Raw genomic sequence first — 17,907 nt, 5'->3', positions numbered from 1 at the left:
TTTTTTTAAATAACACTGTGTGGCCACCGTATTCTTTAGACTGAAAAAAAAGGAAAAAATGGTTGAGATGAAAGAATTTTGAAATTCCAAAACTGGTTCCTTTTGCATATGCAGTTAGAAGATGGCTTGATAAAACCAGTCTTGATAATTCTGACTGTGAGCAAAGAAGTCCTTTTAGGAGAAAGTTGCATTCCCCCTGCCATGCCCTCCCCAAATCCTTAAAATGTAAATATTCTGCCTTAGTGCTCAGGAACTTATCTGTTATTTTGTAGTCTTTGAAACTGAAAGGAAAAAAGAAAAAAAAAAGAGAGAGAGAGAAAGGACTTTTAAGCTCAAGCAGAAAAACTGAGATTTCTGGTTCTGTCTTTATGTAAAAATTAACTTGTGAATGTGCTCTATTTAATTGACTTGAAGGTAAGCACTTAGAAATTAAATACTTATAAATATAAAAGAAACTACCTAATTTCAGGGACTAACTTCAGGTTCACATGATCTGGGTAATAGTACTGAATATTGGGTATTAAAGCTATCTTAAGATTGTTGGTTTGATTAATATAGACATGTCTTTAGAATCATCAGTATTAAGTATAATACTTTTATTATACCTAGGTTTACTAGAAGTGAGATAAGACCTTATTATATCTTTTTCAAATTTTTCTTCAAGGAAAGTAACTTAGTATATGAAACTGACACTGTTTCCCTCAGTTTGGGAATCGAACCCACAGGGCCAGGACTCCAAGTAGGTCAAAACCCAGTTTGGGACTCTAAACTACATGGCTGGGACTCAGACCCAGCCAAAATCCAGTTTGTGACTTGAACCCGTGTGGCCAGGACTGGAACCCAGGCAAAACTCAGTTTGGGACTCTAACCCACACAGCCGGGACTGGAACCTAGTCAAGGCCCAGTTTGGGACCTGAACCCACAATCTTTTAATTGGAATCACTCACCTAATACCTTGACTTACTGAGGATCAGTAAGTCAGAAAGAATTTAGCACAGAAAGAATTCAGTGAGAGACAAAGTGATAGGTAAGAAGTGGATTTATTCAGGTGCAGAGAGAAGCATGGTCCACAGACAGAGTGAGGGCCATCATCGAGGATGAGTGCAACAGCAAAATGTGGCTTGGTTAATTTTTATAGGCTGGGTAATTTCATTTGCTAATGAGTGGGAGGATTATTTCAACTATTTTGGGGATACGGTGGAGATTTCCAGGAATTGGGCCACCACCCACTTGTTGGTCTTTTGAGAGTGTGTTGGAACTGTCATAGCACCTCTGGGTGTGTCATTCAGCTTGCTGATTGAGGATCAAGGTCTAATCAAAGTTGACTTATCTGCCATGTTGGACCCATTTGATTCTGTTCAGTTTATGTTGTGTCCTTGGGCTATGTCATTCTTTAAAAAATTGTGCCCTGCCCCTTTCCCTCCAGTTACCAAACTTTCAGTTCAGTTAAGTCACTCAGTCCTGTCCCACTCTTTGCAACCCCATGGACTACAGCACGCCAGGCCTGTTCATCACCAACTCCTGGAGTTTACTCAAACTCATGTCAATTGAGATTTTTATGCCAATAAAAAATTCTGAGTGCCATCATGAGCAAATATCAATAACCTCAGATATGCAGATGACACCACCCTGATGGCAGAAAGTGAAGAAGAACTAAAGAGCCTCTTGAAGAAAGTGAAACAGGAGAGTGAAAAAGTTGGCTTAAAGCTCAACATTCAGAAAACTAAGATCATGGCATCCAGTCCCATCACTTCATGGCACATAGATGGGGAAACGGGCTGACTTTATTTTTCTGGGCTCCAAAATCACTGCCAATGGTGATTGCAGCCATGAAATTAAAAGATGGTCCTTGGAAGGAAAGTTATGACCAACCTAGACAGCATATTAAAAAGCAGAGACATTACTTTGCCAACAAAGGTCCGTCTAGTCAAGGCTATGGTTTTTCCAGCAATCATGTATGGATGTGACAGTTGGACTATAAAGAAAGCTGAGTGCTGAATAATTGATGCTTTTGAATGGTGGTGTTGGAGAAGACTGTTGAGAGTCCCTTGGACTGCAAGGAGATCCAACCAGTCCATTCTAAAGGAACTCAGTCCTGGGTGTTCATTGGAGGGACTGATGTTGAAGCTGAAACTCCAATACTTTGGCCACCTGATGCGAAGAGCTGACTCATTTGAAAAGACCCTGATGCTGGGATAGATTGAGGGCAGGAGGAGAAGGGGACAACAGAGGATGAGATGGTTGGATGGATTCACCAACACAATGGACATGGGTTTGGGCGGACTCCGGGACTTGGTGATGGACACGGAGGACTGGCGTGCTGTGGTTCATGGGGTTGCAAAGAGTCGGACACGACTGAACTGAACCTGGAAAAATTTGAGGAAGGTTGAACAGTAGCAGGGATTGAAATGAACTACCTTTAAAAACAGGTTTTGCTGCCAAGTTTATGGTTCACCTGTCTGTTCAAAACATTATTCTCTTTCTTGTCTAATACCTGCTCTCTTAAATAGTGAGAAGTATCAAAAAAGGGAGGCAGGGATATTGAAACAGAGCAGGACCCTGTGGGGTGCTCTTGGATACAAATCTTTTCTGTGTCCCCCATTTCTTGTTTGCAGGAAATAGGCTTCCTTCAGCCTCCTTGGCTTTCCCTGAGTTCTAAAGGGCGGATTCAAACTGTTGGTAATTGGGGGAGAGAGGGAATGCTAGAAGAAAAGAGGAGTTCAAAGAGTGAACTATGAGGCAGAGTCCTGGTTCCTCCTCCTCAAAGAATATACACAGCAGTATCTGAGTTCCTCTGTAGGAACTCAGGCCCCCACCCGGGTGGAGGGCAATCACTTCAGGCTGAACACAGGAGCCCTGAAGCACCAGCCTGTTATCTCACCACCAGCCAGGCAGAAGACAGTCTGCACAAGGTGAAGATGACACTCTGCCCTCCTCCCCAAATAACTGTGCTGCGCTTGTGCTTTTTTTTTTTTTTTTTCCATTTATTTTTATTAGTTGGAGGCTAATTACTTTCCATCATTGCAGTGGTTTTTGTCATACATTGACAGGAATTAGCCATGGATTTACATGTATTCCCCATCCCGGTCCCCCCTCCCACCTCCCTCTCCACCTGATCCCTCTGGGTCTTCCCAGTGCACCAGGCCTGAGCACTTGTCTCATGCACCCAACCTAGACTGGTGATCTGTTTCACCCTAGATAATATACATCTTTCAATGCTGTTCTCTTGAAACATCCCACCCTCGCCTTCTCCCAGAGTCCACAAGTCCGTTCTATACATCTGAGTCTCTTTTTCTGTTTTGCATATAGGGTTATCGTTACCATCTTTCTAAATTCCATATATATGTGTTAGTATACTGTAATGGTCTTTATCTTTCTGGCTTACTTCACTCTGTATAACGGGCTCCAGTTTCATCCATCTCATTAGAACTGATTCAAATGAATTCTTTCTAATGGCTGAGTAATATTCCATGCTGTATATGTACCACAGCTTCCTCATCCATTCGTCTGCTGATGGGCATCTGGGTTGCTTCCATGTCCTGGCTATTATAAACAGTGCTGCGATGAACATTGGGGTGCACGTGTCTCTTTCAGATCTGGTTTCCTCGGTGTGTATGCCCAGAAGCGGGATTGCTGGGTCATATGGCAGTTCTATTTCCAGCTTTTTAAGAAATCTCCACACTGTTTTCCATAGTGGCTGTACTAATTTGCATTCCCACCAACAGTGTAAGAGGGTTCCCTTTTCTCCACACCCTCTCCAGCATTTATTGCTTGTAGACTTTTGGATAGCAGCCATCCTGACTGGTGTGTAATGGTACCTCATTGTGGTTTTGATTTGCATTTCTCTGATAATGAGTGATGTTGAGCATCTTTTCATGTGTTTTTTTGCCATCTGTATGTCTTCCTTGGAGAAATGTCTGTTTAGTTCTTTGGCCCATTTTTTGATTGGGTCATTTATTTTTCTGGAGTTGAGCTGGAGGAGTTGCTTGTATATTTTTGAGATTAATCCTTTGTCTGTTGCTTCATTTGCTATTATTTTCTCCCAATCTGAGGGCTGTCTTTTCACCTTGCTTATAGTTTCTTTTGTTGTGCAACAGCTTTTAAGTTTCATTAGGTCCCATTTGTTTATTTTTGCTTTTGTTTCTAAAATTCTGGGATGTGGGTCATAGAGGATCCTGCTGTGATTTCTGATAGAGTGTTTTGCCTATGTTCTCCTCTAGGAGTTTTAGAGTTTCTGGTCTTACATTTAGATTTTTAATCCATTTTGAGTTTATTTTAGTGTATGGTGTTAGAAAGTGTTCTAGTTTCATTCTTTTACAGGTGGTTGACCAGTTTTCCCAGCACCACTTGTTAAAGAGGTTGTCTTTTTTCCATTGTATATCCTTGCCTCCTTTGTCGAAGATAAGGTGACCATAGGTTCGTGGATTTATCTCTGGGCTTTCTATTCTGTTCCCTTGATCTATATTTCTGTCTTTGTGCCAGTACCATACTGTATTGATGACTGTGGCTTTGTAGTATAGTCTGAAGTCAGGCAGGTTGACTCCTCCAGTTCCATTCTTCTTTCTCAAGATTACTTTGGCTATTCGAGGTTTTTTGTATTTCCATACAAATTGTGAAATTATTTGTTCTAGTTCTGTGAAAAATACTGTTGGTAGTTTAATAGGGATTGCATTGATCCAATTCCACGCACCAGAACGCTGACACAAGCTTCCCTAACCAGGAAACCTTGACAAACCAATCATCCAACCCCACCCACTGGGTGAAACCTCCACAATAAAAAGGAACGTCAAACCACAAGAATACTGAAAGCCCACTCCAGACACAGCAATCTAAACAAGATGAAAAGGCAGAGAAATACCCAACGGGTAAAGGAACATGAAAAAAGCCCACCAAGTCAAACAAAAGAGGAGGAAATAGGGAATCTACCAGAAAAAGAATTTAGAATAATGATAATAAAAATGATCCAAAATCTTGAAAACAAAATGAAGTTACAAATAAATAACCTGGAGACAAAGATTGAGAAGATGCAAGAAATGTTTAACAAGGACCTAGAAGAAATAAAAAAAAAGTCAATTAAAAATTAATAATGAAATAAATGAGATCAAAAACCCTCTGGAGGGAACCATGACTAGAATAATAGAGACAGAAGATAGGATAAGTGAGTTAGAAGATAAAATGGTGGAAATAAATGAAGCAGAGAGGAAAAAATAAAAAAGAATCAAAAGAAATGAGGACAACCTCAGGGACCTCTGGGACAATGTGAAACGCCCCAACATTCGAATCATAGGAGTCCCAGAAGAAGAAGACAAAAAGAAAGGCCATGAGAAGTTACTTGAGGAGATAATAGCTGAAAACTTCCCTAAAATGGGGAAGGAAATAGCCACCAAGTCCAAAAAACCCAGAGAGTCCCAAACAGGATAAACCCAATGCGAAACACCCCAAGACACATATTAATCAAATTAACAAAGATCAAACACAAAGAACAAATATTAAAAGCAGCAAGGGAGAAACAACAAATAACACACAAAGGGATTCCCATAAGGATAACAGCTGATCTATCAATAGAAACCCTTCAGGCTAGAAAGGAAGGGCAGGACATACTTAAAGTAATGAAAGAGAATAACCTACAACCTAGATTACTCTACCCAGCAAGGATCTCATTCAGATATGAAGGAGAACTCAAAAGCTTTACAGACAAGCAAAAGCTGAGAGAATTCAGCACCACCAAACCAGCTCTTCAACAAATACTAAAGGATCTTCTCTAGACAGGAAACACAGAAAGGTGGTATAAACGTGAACCCCAAACAACAAAATAAATGGCAACGGGACCATACCTATCAATAATTACCTTAAATGTAAATGGGTTGAATGCCCCAACCAAAAGACAAAGGCTGGCTGAATGGATACAAAGCAAAACCCCTATATATGCTGTCTACAAGAGACCCACCTCAAAACAAGGGACACATACAGACTAAAAGTGAAGGGCTGGAAAAAAATATTCCACGCAAACGGAGACCAAAAGAAAGCAGGAGTCGTAATACTCATATCAGATAAAACAGACTTTCAAATAAAGGCTGTGAAAAGAGACAAAGATGGACACTACATAATGATCAAAGGATCAATCCAAGAAGAAGATATAACAATTATAAATATATATGCACCCAACATAGGAGCACCGCAATATATAAGGCGAATGCTAACGAGTATGAAAGAGGAAATTACTAGTAACACAATAATAGTAGGAGACTTTAATACCCCACTCACAACTATGGATAAATCAACTAAACAGAAAATGAACAAGGAAACACAAACTTTAAAGGACACAATGGACCAGCTAGACCTAATTGACATCTATAGGACGTTTCACCCCAAAACAATCAACTTCACCTTTTTCTCAAGTGCACACGGAACCTTCTCCAGAATAGATCACATCCTGGGCCATAAATCTAGTCTTGACAAATTCAAAAAGATTGAAATCATTCCAATCATCTTTTCTGACCATAGTGCAGTAAGATTATATCTCAATTACAGGAAAAAAATTATTAAAAATTCAAACATATGGAGGCTAAACAACACGCTTCTGAATAACCAACAAATCATAGAAGAAATCAAAAAAGAAATCAAAATATGCATAGAAATGAATGAAAATGAAAACACAACAACCCAAAACCTATGGGACACTGTAAAAGCAGTGCTAAGGGGAGGATTCATAGCATTACAGGCCTACCTCAAGAAACAAGAAAAAAGTCAAATAAATAACCTAACTCTACACCTAAAGCAACTAGAGGAGGAAGAAATGAAGAACCCCAGGGTTAGTAGAAGGAAAGAAATCTTAAAAATTAGGGCAGAAATAAATGCAAAAGAAACTAAAGTGACCATAGCAAAAATCAACAAAGCTAAAAGCTGGTTTTTTTGAAAAAATAAACAAAATTGACAAACCATTAGCAAGACTCATTAAGAAACAAAGAGAGAAGAACCAAATTAACAAAATTAGAAACGAAAATGGAGAGATCACAACAGACAACACTGAAATACAAAGGATCATAAGAGACTACTACCAGCAGCTCTATGCCAATAAAATGGACAACTTGGAAGAAATGGACAAGTTCTTAGAGAAGTATAACTTTCCAAAACTGAACCAGGAAGAAATAGAAGATCTTAACAAACCCATCACAAGCAAGGAAATCAAAACTGTAATCAGAAATCTTCCAGCAAACAAAAGCCCAGGACCAGATGGCTTCACAGCTGAATTCTACCAAAAATTTAGAGAAGAGCTAACACCTATCTTACACAAACTCTTCCAGAAAATTGCAGAAGAAGGTAAACTTCCAAAGTCATTCTATGAGGCCACCATCACCCTAATTCCAAAACCAGACAAAGATGCCACAAAAAAAGAAAACTACAGGCCAATATCACTGATGAACATAGATGCAAAAATCCTTAACAAAATTCTAGCAAACAGAATCCAACAACATATTAAAAAAAATCATACACCATGACCAAGTGGGCTTTATCCCAGGAATGCAAGGATTCTTTAATATCCGCAAATCAATCAATGTGATACACCACATTAACAAATTGAAAGATAAAAACCATATGATTATCTCAATAGATGCAGAAAAAGCCTTTGACAAAATTCAACATCCATTTATGATTAAAACTCTCCAGAAAGCAGGAATAGAAGGAACATACCTCAACATAATAAAAGCTATATATGACAAACCCAGAGCAAGCATCACCCTCAATGGTGAAAAATTGAAAGCATTTCCCCTGAAATCAGGAACAAGACAAGGGTGCCCACTCTCACCACTACTATTCAACATAGTTTTGGAAGTGTTGGCCACAGCAATCAGGGCAGAAAAAGAAGTAAAAGGAATCCAGATAGGAAAAGAAGAAGTGAAACTCTCTCTGTTTGCAGATGACATGATCCTCTACATAGAAAACCCTAGAGACTCTACCAGAAAATTACTAGAGCTAATCAACGAATACAGTAAAGTTGCAGGATATAAAATTAACACAGAGAAATCTCTTGCATTCCTATACACTAACAATGGGAAAACAGAAAGAGAAATTAAGGAAACAATAACATTCACCATTGCAACAAAAAGAATAAAATACTTAGGAGTATATCTACCTAAAAAAACAAAAGACCTATACATAGAAAACTATAAAACACTGATGAAAGAAATCAAAGAGGACACAAACAGATGGAGAAATATACCGTGTTCATGGATTGGAAGAATCAATATTGTCAAAATGGCTATACTACCCAAAGCAATCTATAGATTCAATGCACTTGTGCTTTTTCATCCAGTTGCGTCGGACTCTGCAACCCCACTGACTGTAACCTGCCAGGCTCCTCTGTCCATGGGGATTCTCCAGGCAAGAGTGAGTTGCCATGCTCTCCTCCAGGGGATATTCCCCAAAGAGGCATAGAACCCAGGTGTCCTGCATTGCAGGCAGATTCTTTACACTCTGAGCCACCAGAGAAGCCCAAGAGTCCTGGAGTGGGTAGTCTATCCCTTCTCCAGGGGAACTTGAAACCCAGGAATCGAACTGGAGTCTCCTGCTGCAGGAGGAATCTCTCTGCTTTCCCCTTTCTCCCTTTAAAAACTCTCATGGTCCAGCAGAATCTTCAGAGTTGGTTCTTGGACATGAGTCTTCCTTTTCTCCAGGTCGCTGGCCTCCTGAAGAAAGGAAAGTTTCCTTTCCCACAAACACTTATCTCTCAAGTATTCACTTCTGAGCAGAGACAGGTGAACCTGAGTTTGGTAACATAAATACATATGAAGTTGAATATAAGTTAAATATCTCAGAGCACTAATGCAAAGTTGGCCTTTTAAAAATAGATGATAGTGGAGAAATGGGTAACATTTAGGAATATGATTACATTTGATCTACTCACACTGTATACAAGAATAAATTTTATTTATTTTTAAATGTTTAACAAAATGTATATTTATAAATTTTTGTTTTTTTTTATATTGGAGTATATTTGATTTAGAATGTTGTGTTAAATTCAGGTGTACATCGAAGTCATTTAGTTATATAGATATCTGCTTTTTTCAGATTCTTTTCCCATTAGGTTGTTACAGAGTACAGAGTAGAGTTCTCTGTACTGTACAGTAGGTCCTTGTTGATTATTTTATATATAATAGTCTGCATATATTAATCTCAAGCTCCTACTCTATCCTGCTCCCCAAACTTTCCCCTTTGGTAACTGTAAGTTTGTTTTCTAAGTCTATGAGTCTGGTTTCTGTTTGTGAAAAAGTAAGTTCATTTTTACTATTTTTTTTATTCCACATATAAATGATATCATATGATATTTGTCTTTTTCTGTCTGATTTACTTCACTTAGTATGATAATTTCTACGTCCACCCATGTTGCTACAAATGACACTATTTCACTCTGTTTTTATGTCTGAGTAATATTCCACTGTGTATAAGTGACACATCTTTATCCCTTCCTCTCAGTGGACATTCAGGTTGCTTCCATGTCTTGGTATTGTTAAGTAGCATTACAACGAACACTGGGGTGCATGCATTTCTTAGAATCATGTTTTTCTTCAGATGTATGCTCAGGAGTCAGACTGCCAAATCCTAATGTAGCTCTATTTTTAGTTTTCTAAGGGATCGCCCTACTGTCTCCATAGTGGCTGTTCCAGTTTATACCCCCACCAACAGTGCAGCTGGCTTCCTTCTTCTCTGCACCTTCTCCAGCATTTATTGCTCGTAGACTTTTTAACGATGGCCTTTCCGATTGGTATGAGGTGATGCCTCATTGTAGTTTTGACTTGTATTTCTCTAGTAATTAATGATGTTGAACATCTTTTCTTGTGTTTTTTTTTTTTTTTTGCCATCTGTATGTCTTCTTAGGAGAAATGCTTATTTACATATTCTGCCCATTGGTTTTATTGGGCTGCTTTTAATATTAGGCAGCATGAACAGTTTGTACATTTTGGAAATTAATCCTTTGTGGGTCACTTTGAAGATATTTTCTCCAATTCTGTGGCTTGTCTTTTCATTTTGTTTATGGTTTCCTTTGCTATGCAAATGCATTTAAGTTTGTCTCCAGTTTGTTTATTTTTTGATTTATTCCCATTTACTGCTTTGATTTATGTCAGTAAATAAATCATTTTATTTATGTTTATTTATTTATGATTTATATTTTCCTTTAAGATTTTTATAGTAACTGATCATATATTTAGGTCTTTAATTCAAGTGTATTTTGTGTATGGTGTTAGAGAATGTTCTAACTTCATTATTTTACATATAGCTGTCCTGTTTTCCAGTCACTGCTTGTTGAAAGGACTGTCTTTTTCCATTGTAAAGATTTGCCTCTTTGTTGTAGATTAATTGACCATAGGTGTATGTGTTTATTTCTGGGCTTTCTGTCCTATTCCATTGGTCTATAAGTCTTTGTGCCAGTACCATACTGTTTTGATTACTGTAACTATATAGTTTATTCTGAAGTCAGGGAACCTGATTCCTCCAGCCCCATGGTGCTTTCTCAAGATTGCTTTGCCTATTTGAGGTCTTTTGTGTTTCCATACAAACTGTAAGATTTCTTATTCTAGATGAGTAAAAAAATGCCATTGGTTATTTGATAGGGATAACACTGAATCTATAGATTATCTTGGTTAGTATAGTCATTGAAAATACTGATTCTTCCAATTCAAGAACATGATATATCATTCCATCTGTTTGTGTGATCTTTATAAGACAGTGATGAAAGAAATCAATTATAGGAGTATAGGGCTTTTGTCTTCTTAGGTAGGTTTATTTCAAGGTATTCTTTTTTTTTCTTTAGAAAATGGTCAATTTATTATCCTGTTTGTTTGGTGGGATGTCAGTGCCTTTTAGACCCCTACTATTCAAGTACAAATGATTATATTTACAAAGTATTTACAATTTCCGTCTTCATTTATATTTTAAAACATACTGGTTGTCTTGTTACAACTGTAAAAAGAAATCATGAAGCTCACAAAAGGGAAAGCCTCTGTCTCAGTAGGCTTTAACCAGCATCTTTTGCTTCCTGTGGGATCCTCTAAAACCCACTTGGCCTCCACTGGGACAGATGTCTCTGAATTAAAGAAAAACTGGATACCTCCTTTCCATGCCCACCAATTGCAGTTTGACAGTGAATTGGCTGCTGTCTTTCTGTTTTATGTTCTGAAGATCGCTTTCGATCATTACTATTGTATTGAGTGGGGACACTATTACACAAGACAATGCTTTTAACAGTAACAACCTGAGGATTCTGGACATCAATTTCCTAAACTCACACTTAAATATAGAATGTTTAACCTTTAACACCGAAGACCAGAAAAACAATACACACGGGAAAGAGGACTTTTACCTAAATAACACTGTTGAAGACTATGAGGTCAGTGTTGACATCTGGATGTTACTAAATCAAGTGATATAGATAAAACTATTTTCTGTCCCCTGCTTTGCAGGAGGGACTCACTGAAAAAGAAAAACAAAAATAACCACTTCTTTCACTCACGCAGGAGTAGTTGCACACTGCATATATTTAGATCCTAGCTCTGTTCTGCTGGAAAGCTTTTGAGAGAGTTTCTAAATTCTCTTCTAGTGTTCAAGAACCTCTATTTAGGCAGCCATGTCTAGGGACTGGTATTTTATTCTTCTTGATGTGATGGTAAATGGAATTATTGCTTTAATTTCTTTTCTGATTTTTCATTGTTAGTGTATAGAAGTGCACCACATTTATGTATATTAATTTTGTATCCTGCAACTTTACTGAATTCATTGAGCTCTAGTAATTTTCTGATAGCATCATTAGGATTTTCTATATGTATAGAACCATATCATCTGCAAATAGTGATAGTCTTACTTCTTTTCCAATTTAGATTCCTTTTATTTCTTTTTCTTCTCTGATCACCATGGATAGGACTTCCAAAATTATGTTGACTAGAAGTGATGAGACTAAACACCATTGTCTTGATCCTGGTCAAGGAAATGCTTTCAGCTTTTCACCACTGAGTATGATGTTAGCTGTGGGCTTCTCATACATGGGCTTGCTATGTTATATTCCCTATATACCCACTTTCTGAAAAATTTTTTATCATAAATGGGTGTTGGATTTTGTAAAAAGCTTTTTCTGCATCTGTTGAGATGATCATATGTTTTTTATTCTTCAACTTGTTAATGTAGTGTTTCACATTGATTGATTTATGGATATTGAAAAATCCCTGAAATCCTAGATTGAATCCCAGTTGATCATAGTATATGATCCCCTTTTTAAACTTTGTTTTTATTTTGGAGTACAGTTGCTTAACAATGTTGTGGTAGTTTCAGGTGTAAAGCAAAATAATTGTTAAACATATATCTATTCATTCTCAGATTCTTTTTGTATTATCTTAAAAAGTCTCTGCATACTGCTTCTTATGTGGAAAGAGAAACTGTACAGAGTTGAGAAACTGGGTTAATACCTTTAGTAGAAGATCATAAACATCACCATGAAGGATAGTCAGATGTGACTGGATGTGTTTGATACACGAGAAAAAAAGTGATTCTGTTTTTACTGTGCCGTTATCTAGCAAGGGATACATAACTTGACTGTAATCCCTGGGAGCACTAAACCACAAACTGAGGAATAATCTACAAGATAAGGAGTGTGTATTTTTCAAAATGTCAATTACATGAAAAATGAAGCTAATGCTGAATCAATTTCAAAATAAATAAAGGCTAAAGACAGGAGCAACTCCTAGTAAAGCATGGCCCTAAATTAGAACTACAATATTGTAAAGTAATTAGCCTCCAACTAATAAAAATAAATGAAAACAAAACAAAAAAAAGAGCCTATATTAAAGAGGCAATGCTACAATAAAATATTATTGGAGAAGTGCATATCTAACAAACAAGTAGAAAGAACATAAATTATCACACCTTTATTGAACTTAAAAGTCTTATACACCATCTGAAATGGATACATTAGGTGAAGTTGACATAATGGGTAATACTATGGTGGAAAAATGGGAACGTGAGCCCTTTTAATTGCTTTTCAGGAACCATGCTATGTGCTTTATACCTATTATTCTGGATAATCTTAATGATTGAGTTGAGATATAGACATTAAGGGCAATTGATGCTCAGGAAAGAGCAATAATTTATCCAGTACCCAAGGTTCTTTGAAAGACATGTTGCTTTAGATATTTAAAATAATTTTTAGTTTCTAGGTTTAAACTGATAACTATGTTTCTGCTAAAAGTCAAAAATTTAAAACCCAGTATTTTAAGTGGTATAGATCTCTTTTAGAAAACTGGTCCACAGCTTTATATTTGGCTCACTTATAACTACTTTTGTTATGTTATTTTTGCTGAAATTTATGTCACTGTACAGAGAAAAGTACTGTTCTATATAAATGTGTACTTACACATCAGGCATTCTCTTGGACCCTTAATAAAAAGATATGGTTGATAAAACCAAGACATAAATAATTATGTAGAACAAAGATTAATAGTTTACAGTTCTGATAGAGATCTATACATGTTTCAAATATGAATGAAGTATATACATCTTTATTTCAATGGGAAAGTAAGTCCTCTACCCCATTTAGAAAATTGAAAACATAGGTTCAATTCCCAATAGAATATCTAATTTGAAGAATAAAATAATTCCCATTTTTTAAATATAACTGAGTTTTTTTAGTTATGAAGTTACTTCTTTTGACTTTGCTGTCAACCTCTAGGTGAACTGTTTCAAAAGTTTGCATAGTGAGTTTTCTCATTAAAATGCAAATCAGTTTCCTTAGTGACAAATATTAAATTAAAATCCGAATATAAAATGGAGACATGCCTTAATGGCTGCAAATTTAAATCCAATCCTATGTTAAGAACTGAGTTACAGAGTTCTATCAGAAGTAGAATAAAGTTTGGAGAGTGGTTTCTCACATTACTTCTTTCCTGGTATAGTGATGTTAAGTCTTCATGGAAGTATTTTTTAAAAATTAATTATTTTTGGCTATGCTGGATCTTTGTTGCTGCATGGGCTTTTTTCTAGTTGCAGAGAGCAGGTGTTACTCTCTAATTGCTGTGTGCGGGCTTCTCGTGGTGGCTTCTCTTGTCGCAGAGCACAGGATCTAGGGTGCTCTGGGTTCAGTAGTTGTGGCTCCTGGGCTCTAGAGCAGAGACTCAATAGTTGGGTGCATGGGCTTGGCTGCTCTGAAGCATGTGGGATCTTCCCCAACCAGGGATGGAACCTGCGTCTCCTTACACGAGCAGGCAGATTCTTTATCACTTGAGCCACCAGCAAAGCCCAAAGAAGTATTTCTAACAAGGAACAAATTTTTATTGCTAATAAATAATTAACTATTTGAAGTAGCTAATTATACTTGAAATTTATGTATTTGTTTATAACTTTGACAAAGAACATCAAAGAATTTGGCACTGAAATCTCATTTTGCTGTGATTAAAAGAAATCTGAGCGCTTGAATAAGAGTAGGGTCAATAATAATAATAATAATTTGACTATGATATCTTATTTCTGAATGCTTTGACATATTTGATAGTGTTTTTTAAAAGTTCAATAAATAAATACAGTATGGTATTCTGGATTGGATCCGGGAATGGGAAATGATACTAGTGGATAACTAGGGCATACATATTTAGTCTGGGATGTAGTTTATCATAACATTCTAATGTTGTATCAGGTAGGACTCTTTTGATTGAAAGGATCTGAGGCTCAGGTTAGTGTACAAGGGAAATGGAGCTATCATGAGTTCTTCTCAAATTAGACTTGGTATAGTACAAACATCTTTTTCTCTACCCTGCTTCTCTCTCTCTCCTCTCTGGATACCTCTCTGTTGCTCTAATTTTCACACCCTAAAAGAAAACCTGTGCAATTCACTAAGATGCCCATTGTTAACCCCAACTAGTTATCTATTTAACATAGATATGTTAAAGTGAAGGAAATATATACTTCCTGTCTTCAGTATATATATATTAAAACTGCTAAAGTACTAAAGTCTATTTTAGTGTATTTATTTATGCCTGAAATGATTACTAACCTGTTCATTTTGATCATCCAAACTAATGTGATCCAACCAGAACCAGGCAACTACAGGGAAAATAAATTGTCTTAGGAAACTTAATCTGTGCAATCACGTCATCAACGTGTAGGGTATCTTTTGTGCCATGTCCCATAGCATCCTGTGTATTCCTCAAATTACTCTAAATCACCCCAAGTCTACATTCCTTATAAGATCATTTTTGGCAACATGAGTTATGAAATAATGCCTTACTCATCTTTATCTCTGTGTTTATCCAATATTTATAACTACAAAATATTTGATGAATGGTGATAGAAAATAAATGTCTGGCTCAAGTACAACAAATGGTTGGAGTTAGCATGGAATATGTTGATATTTATTTTTGCTTTTTAGCATTTAAGCAAACTTATTTTTTTAATGGAGGCATTAGATTTTAGTCCATGCCTGTGTTTGTTTATCTGAGTTATAAGTGACATTTAATCTTATGTTAGTTTCAGGTGTATAGTATAATGATTGGCTATTTATATATATATTGTAAAGTGATTGCCACAATAAGTCTAGTTAACATCTGCCATTACACATAGTTACAATTATATTCTTGTGATGAGAACTTTTAAGATCTACTCTCTTAGTACCTTTCAAATATACAATATAGTGTTAATCACTGTGGTCACCAGGTTGTAACTTAAATCCCCATGGCTTATTTAAGTTATAAATATGCTCATTTTTAACATAGCTCTTAGATGCTATCTCTTCCTATCTTCTTAAAAATGATTTCCAAGCCAGGAAGCAAATATAAGACCTAAAGTGATTGAACTCTTCTGAGTTTCTATGGGTAGCACCAGAGGCAAACTGACTTTTTTACTCCTTTCCATCTCACATGTGTGTGTGTGCACACATGCACACACACACACACACACACACACACACACACAGTCTTTGTCTATCTCACAAATAATTTTGCCTGTTACCGATCTGGCCCCAGGAGAGTCACTGATTGATGGATTGACATGGCTGTTTGGATATTTGTCTCCTTGCTTTGTGCTTAGCCCTATCATATTTTAAGTTTTTTCAAGAGTAAGTAACCTTTATCTTTGTTACCATTTCCTTCCCCTAAACCATCATTTTTCTCCATGCCTTCCTTTTCAAAATGCATCTAGATTCTGTCCCATAGTTCTTAACACAGATTTCTTTAAATTAAGTTTGGCAAATAATACTGGGAGTTTGTTTTATTCTTTAGTGGCTAAGTCATGACTGACTCTTTTGTGACACTATGGACTGTAGCCTGTCAGGCTCCTCTGTTCATAGGATTCTCCAGGCAAGAATACTGGAGTGGGTGGTCATGCCCTCCTGCAGGGGATCTCCCTGATCTAGGGATCAAACCTGTGTCTCCTGCATTGGCAGGGGGATTATTTACTGCTGAGCTGCCAGGGAAGCCCAATACTAGGAGAAGACTGTGTAACTTCTCCTCACTACTGTAATCAGAATGTTGAAAATCTGCAGTGATTATAATCATCCAGCGGGACTGATGATTGTACCAGGGAGGCAGCTGTGAAGTTCTAACTCTGGTGTAATTCCTGAAGAAAATGTTCAGAGGCAATATCTTATGTGTAGAACATAATGCTTTTTGCCATGTGGCCCTACCATCATGAATTCAACTTAGTGGACCATGTTTTATAATATAACAAAATGATTTATAGATTGGGCATATAGATTGATAGCCTATGGGGTGAGCTGTACTCAAAATCTGCCCAATGGAAATATTCTATATAAAACCTAACAAAATTAACCAGAAGTATTTTTTTTCCTGAACTATTCTGTATGCTAGACTCAAAGGAAGACATTCTCGAACAAGAGAAAGGAAGACAAAAATATACAGAAAAGCAGATATAAATAAAATCTGCTTCACAAAAACAATAAAGTTAACATGGAGGAAATTGAAGATCTGAAATATTAAATAACTTACTTCATCTGCAGATCTGGACAGTGGAAGAGGCAGGATTGAACTCTGGGAGTCCAGAATAGAACCCATCTTTTTAATGTCTGGTTTAGGAGAAATATGCATCTGCTCCCGAGGTTGCTGGAGCCAGGGGTCATTGGAAAAGTAGCACAGTGGCTAACGTGTTTGGTTTCCACGAGCCCACACTGTGTTTTCTCACCCTCAGGCCCTTATGTTTTAGTCAGCTCCGGCTGCCCTGAGAAAATGCTGTTGACTAAGTGGCTTAAACAACAGAAATCTATTTCTCTTAGGTCTGGAACCTCTGAATCTCAGTTGCTACACGTGGGTTTTCTCTACTTGCTGCAAGCAGGGCCTGCTGTTCCTTGTGGAGCACAGGTTTCTCTTCATGGTGGCTTCTCCTGTGGCAGAACATGGGTTCTAGGCATGTGGGCTTTAGCGGTTGTGGCTCCTAGGCCCTAGGGTACAGGCTCAGTAAGTTGTGTGCAGAGGCTTACTTGCCCCGCGGACATGTGGGGTCTTCCCGGACCAGGGGTCGAACCTGTGTCCCCTGCACTGGTAGGCAAGTCCCAACTGGCCAGATTCTGATGAAGGTGCTCTTCCAGCTTGCAGACAGCTGTCTTCTTACTGTGTCTTCACTTGGCAGAGAGCGAACTCTGGTATCTTTGTCTTCCCATGTGGACACTAGTCCCAACATGCCCCTCCCCTTCATGACCTCATCTCTATATAATTGCACCCACCCCAGATAGCATCTCACTGGGGCTTAGGGCTTCAACATATGGATTTCAGAGGATGCAGACATTAAGTCCAATGCACCTTGTTTCCATAATGGCTGAACAATCAAGCTGACCACATCTGAACTAATGTACATTCAAAAGAGTGCAACTCATATGGTGGTGATTTCAGTAACATCACTTTTCTTTTAAATCCTGTGGGT

The sequence above is a fragment of the Odocoileus virginianus genome, chromosome 20 (genome assembly GCF_023699985.2).
Source record: "Odocoileus virginianus isolate 20LAN1187 ecotype Illinois chromosome 20, Ovbor_1.2, whole genome shotgun sequence".
Taxonomy (NCBI): domain Eukaryota; kingdom Metazoa; phylum Chordata; class Mammalia; order Artiodactyla; family Cervidae; genus Odocoileus; species Odocoileus virginianus.
This window is presented reverse-complemented; position numbering follows the sequence as displayed.